General features: G+C 38.4%; 1 non-coding gene across 1 annotated transcript; it reads left to right on the forward strand.

Moving 5' to 3' along the window:
• The first annotated feature begins 7983 nt into the window (after nucleotides 1-7983).
• Nucleotides 7984-8091, forward strand: LOC112768101 (small nucleolar RNA R71). The gene has a single exon (XR_003185540.1). It is a non-coding gene; the product is annotated as a small nucleolar RNA R71 (small nucleolar RNA).
• The last annotated feature ends 2071 nt before the right edge of the window (nucleotides 8092-10162 follow it).

Genomic DNA, 10162 nt, shown 5'->3' on the forward strand with positions numbered 1-10162 from the left:
GCTTGAAGCAAGCTATGGTCATCCTTGTAAATCTCAGTCAGGCAAATTTAAATGGTTATGAGGTTTTGATCATTAAAATATGAATAAAATAAAATAAGATAGAAATACTTATGTAATTCATTGGTGAGAATTTCAGATAAGCGTATGGAGATGCTTATTGCTTCTAAACCTCTGCTTTCCTATTACTTTCATCCAATCAGGCGTACTCCTTTCTATGGCAAGCTTTATGTTGGGGGATCACCGTTGTCAATGGCTACCGTCCATCCTCTCAGTGAAAATGGTCCAAATGCGCTGTCACCGCACGGCTAATCATCTGTCAGTTCTTGATGATGTTGGAATAGGATCCATTGATCCTTTTGCGTCTGTCACTACGCCCAACACTCGCGAGTTTGAAGCTCGTCACAGTCATCCCTTCCCAGATCCTGCTCGGAATACCACAGACAAGGTTTAGACTTTTCGGATCTCAGGAATGCTGCCAATTGATTCTAGCTTATACCACAAAGATTCCAATCTTTCGGAATGGAGGCTAAGAGATACACACTCAAGCTATTGCGGATAGAACAGAAGTGGTTGTCAGACACGCGTTCATAGGTGAGAATAATGATGAGTGTCACGGATCATCATATTCATCAGGTTGAAGTGTGAGTGAATATCTTGGAATAAGAATAAGCTTGAATTGAGTAGAAAATAGTAGTACTTTGCATTAATTCATGAGGAACAGCAGAGCTCCACACCTTAATCTATAGGGTGTAGAAACTCCACTGTTGAAAATACATAAGTGATGAAGGTCCAGGCATGGCAGAATGGCCAGCCCCCTAAACGTAATCAAGAGATCAAAAGTGATACAAAGATAGTCTCAAAAATGATCAAAAGATTTGTAAATAAATCACTAAAAGTAGTTTTTATACTAAACTAGTAGCTAAGGTTATAGAAAATAAGTAACTAAGTGCAGATAGTGCAGAAACCCACTTTCGGGGCCCACTTGGTGTGTGTTTGGGCTGAGCATTGAAGCTTTCACGTGTAGAGACTCTTCTTGGAGTTAAACTCCAGGTTGCAGCTTGTTTGTGGCGTTTAACTCTGGTTTGTAACCTGTTTTTGGCGTTTAACTTCAGAATAGGGTAGGAAGTTGGTGTTTAAACGCCAGTTTGCATCGTCAAAACTCAGACAAAGTATGGACTATTATATATTGATGGAAAGCCCAGGATGTCTATTTTCCAACGCAATTAAGAGCGTGCCAATTGGGCTTCTGTAGCTCCAGCAAATCCACTTCGAGTGCAAAGAGGTCAGAATCCAACAGCATCTGCAGTCCTTTTTCAACCTCTGAATCAGATTTTTGCTCAGGTCCCTCAATTTCAGCCAGAAAATACCTGAAATCACAAAAAAACACACAAACTCATAGTAAAGTCCAGAAATGTAATTTTTATTTAAAAACTAATAAAAATATACTAAAAAGTAGCTAAATCATACTAAAAACTACCTAAAAACAATGCCAAAAAGCGTATAAATTATCCGCTCATCACAACACCAATCTTAAATTGTTGCTTGTCCCCAAGCAATTGAAAATCAAATATGATAAAAAGAAGAGAATTGATGAGCGGATAATTTATACGCTTTTTGGCATTATTTTTAGTATATTTTAGTTAGTTTTTATTATATTTTTATTAGTTTTTATTTAAAATTCACTTTTCTGGACTTTACTATGATTTTATGTGTTTTTCTATGATTTCAGGTATTTTCTGGCTAAAATTGAGGGACCTGAGCAAAAATCTGATTCAGAGGCTGAAAAAGGACTGCAGATGCTGTTGGATTCTGACCTCCCTGCACTCGAAATGGATTTTCTGGAGCTACAGAAGCCTAATTGGCGCGCTCTCAATTGCGTTGTAAAGTAGACATCCTGGGCTTTCCAGAAATATATAATAGTCCATACTTTGCCCTAGATTTGATGGCCCAAACCGGCGTTCCAAGTCAGCTTAAGAATTCTGGCGTTTAACGCCAGAACTAGCATAAAAGCTGGAGTTAAACGCCCAAACTGGCACAAAAGCTGGCGTTTAACTCCAAGAAAAGTCTCTACACATGAAAGCTTCAATGCTCAGCCCAAGCACACACCAAGTGGGCCCCGAAAGTGGATTTTTAAACTAAACACCCTAGCTTACTCATTTTTTGTAACCCTAGGTCACTAGTTTACTATAAAAACTACTTTTAGTGATTCATCTTGTACCTCATGACATTTTACATGTTTCATATTGTATTCTCTATGGCATGAGTCTCAAAACCCCATTGTTGGGGGGTGAGGAGCTCTGCTGTTCTTCATGAATTAATGCAATTACTACTGTTTTCCATTCTATCACGCTTGCTTCTATTCTAAGATATTCATTCGCACTTCAACCTGATGAATGTGATGATCCGTGACAATCATCATCATTCTCACCTATGAACGCGTGCCTGACAACCACCTTCGTTTTACATGCAATCAAGCTTGAATGTGTATCTCTTGGGTTTCTAATCTAAGATTGGAACCTTCGTGGTATAAGCTAGAATTATTGGCGGCCATTCCTGAGATCCGGAACGTCTAAACCTTGTCTGTGGTATTCTGAGTAGGATCTGGGAAGGGATGACTGTGACGAGCTTCAAACTCACGAGTGTTGGGCGTAGTGACAGACGCAAAAGGATCAATGGATCCTATTCCGACATGATTGAGAACCGACAGATGATTAGCCGTGTGGTGACAGCGCATTTGGAATATTTTCACTGAGAGGATGGGAAGTAGCCATTGACAACGGTGATGCCCAACATAAAGCTTGCCATGGAAGGAGCCTTGCGTGCATGAAGAAGAAGATAGTAGGAAAGCAGAGATTCAGAAGACAAAGCATCTCCGAAGCCTCAACCTGTTCTTCATTACTGCATAACAAGTATTTATTTCATGTTCTTTTACTTTTTACAATTAAATCTAAGAATTATTGATATCCTGACTAAGAGTTACAAGATAACCATAGCTTGCTTCAAGCCGACAATCTCCGTGGGATCGACCCTTACTCACGTAAGGTATTACTTGGACGACCCAGTGCACTTGCTGGTTAGTTGTGCGGAGTTGCAAAAGTGTGATTGTAATTTCGTGCACCAAGAATATACTATAAATTCCAAAATATCAATGACACTTAGCTCCAATTAGATGAGCGGGACTAGTAGCTTTTTGCCTCTGAACAGTTTTGGCATCTCACTTTATCCTTTGAAGTTAAGAATGATTGGCATCTATAGGAACTCAGAATTTAGATAGTGTTATTAATTCTCCTAGTTCAGTATATTAATTCTTGAACACAGTTACTTTATGAGTCTTGGCAGTGGCCTTAAGCACTTTGTTTTCCAGTATTACCACCGGATACATAAATGCCACAGATACATAACTGGGTGAACCTTTTCTGATTATGACTCAGCTTTGCTAGAGTCCCCAATTAGAGGTATCCAGGGTTCTTAAGCACACTCTTTTTGCATTGGATCACGACTTTAATCACACAGTCTCAAGCTCTTCACTTGACACCTTCACGCCACAAGCACATGGTTAGGGACAGCTTGGTTTAGCCGCTTAGGCCAGGATTTTATTCCTTTAGGCCCTCCTATCCATTAATGCTCAAAGCCTTGGATCCTTTTTACCCTTGCCTTTTAGTTTAAAGGGTTACTGGCTTTTTGCTCTTGCCTTTTGGTTTAAAGAGCTCTTGGCTTTTTCTGCTTGCTTTTTCTTTTTCTTTCTTTCTTTTTTTTCTTTTTTTTCGCCTTTTTTTCGCAAGCCTTGTTTTTCACTGCTTTTTCTTGCTTCAAGAATCAATTTTATGATTTTTCAGATTATCAATAACATTTCTCCTTTTTCATTATTCTTTCAAGAGCCAACTATTTTAACATTCATAAACAACAAATTCAAAAGATATATGCACTGTTCAAGCATTCATTTAGAAAACAAAAAGTATTGTCACCACATCAAAATAATTAAACTAATTTCAAGGATGAATTCGAAATCATGTATTTCTTGTTCTTTTGTTGTTAAAACATTTTTCATTTAAGAAAGGTGATGGATTCATAGGACATTCATAGCTTTAAGGCATAGACACTTAAACACTAATGATCATGTAATAAAGACACAATCATGAATAAAACATAAAGCATAGAGAACGAAAATAGAAAAAATAAATAGACAAGGAGATTAAGGAACGGGTCCACCTTAGTGAGGGTGGCGTCTTCCTCCTCTTGAAGAACCAATGGTGCTCTTGAGCTCATCTATGTCTCTCCCTTGCCTTTATTGCTCCTCACTCATAGCTTTTTTATCTTCTCTAATCTCATGGAGAATGATGGAGTGCTCTTGGTGTTCCACCCTTAGTTGTCCCATGTTGGAACTTAATTTTCCTAGGGAGGTGGTAATTTGATCCCAATAGTTTTGTGGAGGAAAGTGCATCCCTTGAGGCATCTCAGGAATTTCATGATGAGAAATTTTCTCATGCTCTTGTTGAGGTCCATGAGTGGGCTCTCTTGTTTGCTCCATTCTCTTTTTAGGGATGGGCTTGTCCTCTTCAATGAAGATGTCTTCCTCTATGACAATCCCAGCCAAATTGCAGAGGTGACAAATGAGGTGAGAAAAGGCTAACCTTGCCAAAGTGGAGGACTTGTCAACCACCTTGTAGAGTTCTTGAGGTATAATCTCATGAACTTCCACTTCCTCCCCAATCATGATACTATGGTTCATGATGGCCCGATCCACAGTTACTTCGGATCGGTTGCTAGTAGAAATGACAGAGCGTTGGATGAACTCCAACCATCCTCTAGCCAAAGGCTTAAGGTCCGGCCTTCTCAATTGAACCGGCTTGTCTCTTGAGTCAATTTTCCATTGAACTCCTTCCACACATATGTCCATGAGGACTTGGTCCAACCTTGGATCAAAGTTGACCCTTCTAGTGTAGGGGCGTGCATTTTCTTGCATCATTGGCAAGTTGAACGCCAACCTTACATTTTTCGAACTGAAATCTAAGTATTTCCCCCGAACCATTGTAAGCCAATTCTTTGGATTCGGGTTTATACTTTGATCATGGTTCCTAGTGATCCATATGTTTGCATAGAACTCTTGAACCATTAAGATCCCAACTTGTTGAATAGGATTGGAGAAAACTTCCCATCCTCTTCTTCTAACTCATGTCGGATCTCTGGATACTCATTCCTTTTGAGCTTGAAAGGGACATCAGGGATCACCTTCTTCTTGGCCACAACTTCATAGAAGTGGTCTTGATGGACCTTTGAGATGAATCTTTCCATCTCTCATGACTCAGAGGTGGAAGCTTTTGCTTTCCCTTTCCTCTTTCTAGAGGTTTCTCCGGCCTTAGGTGCCATGAATGGTTATAGAAAAACAAAAAGCAATGCTTTTACCACACCAAACTTAAAAGTTTTGCTCGTCCTCGAGCAAAAGAAGAAAGAAAGTAGTAGAAAAAGAAGAAAATGAAGGAAATGGATGGAGATATATGGTTCGGCCAAGGGGTAGAAGTAGTGGTTGTAATGTGTGAAAATGAAGGAGTAGTGAGGGGTTTATATAGGGGTGGGAGGAGGGTTAGGTTTCGTGTATTAGGGTTGGGTTTGGGAGGGAAAGGATTTTGAATTTTGAGGTAGGTGGGGTTTTTGGGAAAGAGTGGATGGATGTGATTGGTTAAGAGGTGATGGGTAAGGGTGATGGAGGTGATTGGTGAAGGGTATTTGGAAAAGAGTGTTATGAAAAGGTGGGGGAGAGAGAGAGAAAGAGAGAGAGAAGTGGGGTAGTGGGGATCCTGTGTGGTCCATAGATCCTGAGGGGTCAAGGACTTATCATCCATGCTCCATTTAGGCGTGCAAAACGCCCTTATAGTGTAATTCTGGCGTTAAACGCCAGGTTGCTACTTGTTTCTGGCGTTTAACGCAAGCTTTCTTCCTTTCTTGGCGTTTAACACCAACTTGGTGCCCTGTTCTGGCGTTAAACGCCAGTTTGGTGCTTGTTTCTAGCATTAAACGCCAGTCTAGTGCCTATTTCTGGCGTTAAATGCCAGTCTGGTGCCTGTTTCTGGCGTTAAACGCCCAGAATGGTGCCAGATTGGGCGTTTAACGCCCATTTTGCTACTCTTACTAGCATTTAAACACCAGTAAGCTCTTCTCCAGGGTGAGCTATTTTTAATGTTGTTTTTCATTCTATTTTTGATTTTTCAGTTGTTTTTATGACTTCACATGATCATCAACCTAAAGAAACATAAAATAACAATGGAAAATAAATAGATATAATTAAATAACATTTGGTTGCCTCCCAATAAGCGTTTCTTTAATGTCAATAGCTTGACAGTGAGCTCTCATAGAGCCTCACAGATAATCAGAGCAGGGTTGGGGCCTCCCAACACCAAACTTAGAGTTTGAATGTGGGGATTTTGTTTGACTTTGTATTGAGAGAAGCTTTTCATGCTTCCTCTCCATGGTTACAGAAGGAGAACCTTGAGTTTTGAATACAAGGTAGTCCTCATTCAACTTAAAGACCAACTCTCCTCTATCAACATCAATCACAGCTTTTGCTGTGGCTAGGAAGGGTCTGCCAAGGATGATGGATTCATCCTTATCCTTCCCAGTGTCTAGGATTATGAAATCAGCAGGGATGTAAAGGCCTTCAACCTTTATTAGCACGTCCTCTACTAGTCCATAAGCCTGTTTCATTGATTTGTCTGCCATCTCTAGTGAGATTCTTGCAACTTGTACCTCAAAGATTCCCAGCTTCTCTATTACAGAGAGTGGCATGAGGTTTATCCCTGACCCCAGGTCACATAGAGCTTTCTCAAAGGTCATGGTGCCTATGGTACAAGGTATGAAGAATTTTCTGGGATCCAGTTTCTTCTGAGGTAATGTTTGCCTCATTAATGCATTCAGTTCATTGGTGAACAAGGGGGGTTCACCCTCCCAAGTCTCAGTACCAAATAACTTGGCATTCAGCTTCATGATTGCTCCTAGATATTTAGCAACTTGCTCTTCAGTGATGTCTTAATCCTCTTCAGAGGAAGAATATTCATCAGAGCTCATGAATGGCAGAAGAAAGTTCAATGGAATCTCTATGGTCTCTATATGAGCCTCAGATTCTTTTGGTTCCTCAAAGGAAAACTCCTTTCTGTCCAGAGGACGTCCCATGAGGCCTTTCTCACTGGGACTCATGTCCTCCTCACTTTCTCCAGGTTCGGCCATGTTGGTCATGGTTATGGCCTTGCACTCTCTTTTGGAATTTTCTTCTGTGTTGCTTGGGAGAGTACTGGGAGGAGTTTCAGTAATCTTCTTACTCAGCTGACCCACCTGTACCTTCAAATTTCTAATGGAAGACCTTATTTCATTCATGAAATTTAGTGTGGTCCTAGATAGATCACAGACTATGGTTTCCAGGCCAGAATAGCTCTGTTCGGAATTTTCTGTCTGTTGCTGAAAAGATGATGGAAAAGGCTTGCTATTGCTAAACCTGTTTCTTCCACCATTATTATTATTGAAGCCTTGATTAGGCTTCTGTTGATCCTTCCATGAGAGGTTAGGATGATTTCTCCATAAAGGATTATAGGTGTTTCCATAGGGTTCTCCCATGTAATTCACCTTTGCCATTGCAGGGTTCTCAGGATCATAAGCTTCTTCTTCAAAAGATGCTTCTTTAGTACTGTTGGATGCAGCTTGCAATCAATTTAGACTCTGAGAAATCATATTGACTTGCTAAGTCAATATTTTGTTCTGAGCCACTATGGCATTCAGAGTATCAATTTCAAGAATTCTATTCTTTTGAGGCGTCCCATTGTTCACAGGACTTCTTTCAGAGGTGTACATGAACTGGTTGTTTGCAACCATTTCAATGAGTTCCTGAGCTTCTGCAGGGGTTTTCAGATGAAGAGATCCTCCTGCAGAATGGTCCAATGACATTTTTGACAACTCAGACAGACCATCATAGAATATACATATGATGCTCCATTTTGGAAGCATGTCAGTAGGACACCTTTTGATCAATTGTTTATATCTTTCCCAAGCTTCATAGAGGGACTCACCTTCCTTCTGTCTGAAGGTTTGGATTTCCACTCTAAGCTTGCTCATCTTTTGAGGTGGAAAGAATTTGGCCAGGAAAGCACTGACCAACTTTTCCCAAGAGTTCAGGCTTTCCTTAGGTTGTGAATCCAACCATGTTCTAGCTCTGTCTCTTACAGCAAAAGGGAAAAGCATAAGCCTGTAGACCTCGGGATCAACTCCATTGGTCTTGACAGTGTCACAAATTTGCATGAATTCAGCTAAGAATTGATGAGGATCTTCCAATGGAAGTCCATGAAACTTGCAATTCTGTTGCATTAGAGAAACTAATTGAGGCTTAAGCTCAAAGTTGTTTGATCCAATGGCAGGAATTGAGATGCTTCTTCCGTAGAAGTTAGAAGAGGGTGCAATAAAGTAACCAAGCATCTTCCTTGCATCTCCACCATTGTTATTGGGTTCGGCCATGTCTCCTTCTTTTTCGAAAATTTCTGTTAGATCCTCCCCAGAGGGTTGTGGTTTAGCTTCTCTTAGTTTCCTCTTAAGAGTCCTTTCAGGTTCAGGATCAGCTTCAATAAGAATGTCTTTATCCCTGTTCCTGCTCATATGAAAAAGAAGAGAACAGAAAAGAAGAGGAATCCTCTATATCACAGTATAGAGATTCCCTTATGTGAGTAGAAGAGAAGAATAGAAGAAGGAGAAGAGAAAAACTCGAACATAGAGAAGAAGAGGGGGCTCGAATTATGAGTAGAAAAGAAGTGTTAGTGGATAAATAAATAAATAGAAAAAGATGAGAGAGAGAAGAATTTGAATTTAAATTAAAATAAGAGGAAAAATATTTTTGTTTTTATTTTAATTAATAGTTAGTATTCGAAAATTAAAAAGAGAAATAAAATTAAATTAAAATTTAAAATAATTAGTTAATTAAAAGGAATTTTGAAAAAGTGGGTAGGAGTTTTTGAAAATTAGAGAGAAAAAATTAGTTAGGTGGTTTTGAAAAAGATATGATTGAAATAGAAAACTTTTAAAATCAAATTGAAAAGTTAAGTAGTTAATTGAAAAAGATTTGAAAATCAATTTTCGAAAAGATGAGAAGTTAGAAAAGATTTTGAAATTGATTTTGAAAAAGATATGATTGAAATTTATTTTGAAAAAGATTTGAAAAAGAAATTTAAAAAAATTTGATTTTGAAATTAAAGTTGATTACTTGACTAACAAGAAACTAAAAGATATGATTTTAAAATTTAAAGATTGATTCTTTCTTAATAGGCAAGTAACAACTTAAAATTTTTGAATCAAAACATTAAATGTTAGTGAGATTTTCGAAAATAGGAAGTAAGAATAAGAAAAAGATTTTGAAAATCAATTTAAAAAATTTTGAAAATATCTAAAAATAAATGAAAAAGATTTGATTTTTGAAAAGGTTTTGAAAAGATAGGATTTTTAAATTGAAAATTTGACTTGACTGATAAGAAACAATTAAATTTTAAAACTTTTTGACTAAGTGATGTGCAAAAATCGTTGTTGGTCTAGATTTTCTTCCTAAAGAAACGAATTACTTCGTTGTAAGCATAGCTCCAAACCAACAAACAACTCTCACATCAAATTAAAATATGGTTTTGTCACAAGTACAAACCCCAATGAAAATTAACCAGAGTATTTAGACTCTGGGTCGTCTCACAAGGAATTGCAATGAGGTAAATGATTATTGGCTATGAAAATGCAAGGGGGGTTTTGATTTTTATATTTTTTTGCAAGAAAAATAAATGACAAGAAAGTAAAATAACAAGAACTAATAAAATAAGGAAAAAGAACTCTTGGCTAGACATAGATAAATGAGATCACCATCCTTGTCTACAAACCATATATTGACAATTATGAGAGGCCAACCTATTAAGTCTACTTCCAAAAGCTTTAAGTACGTAATATCTCCTCCTAAGCTTGAAGTACGTCAAATAGGTTTGATCACATCAGCCCATAAGTCCCAACCTACCTACTAATTAGATTAGTAGTGGGTTGGTGTCAATGAGTATCAAATTGATCACCAAGGGTTCTCAATTCACCAAATCATTGAGACCCAATGACTCAAGGTCACCCAATTCCCTTAGCCTAGGCCAAGAGTAAAGAAAACTACTCA

The sequence above is a fragment of the Arachis hypogaea genome, chromosome 17 (genome assembly GCF_003086295.3).
Source record: "Arachis hypogaea cultivar Tifrunner chromosome 17, arahy.Tifrunner.gnm2.J5K5, whole genome shotgun sequence".
Classification (NCBI taxonomy): domain Eukaryota; kingdom Viridiplantae; phylum Streptophyta; class Magnoliopsida; order Fabales; family Fabaceae; genus Arachis; species Arachis hypogaea.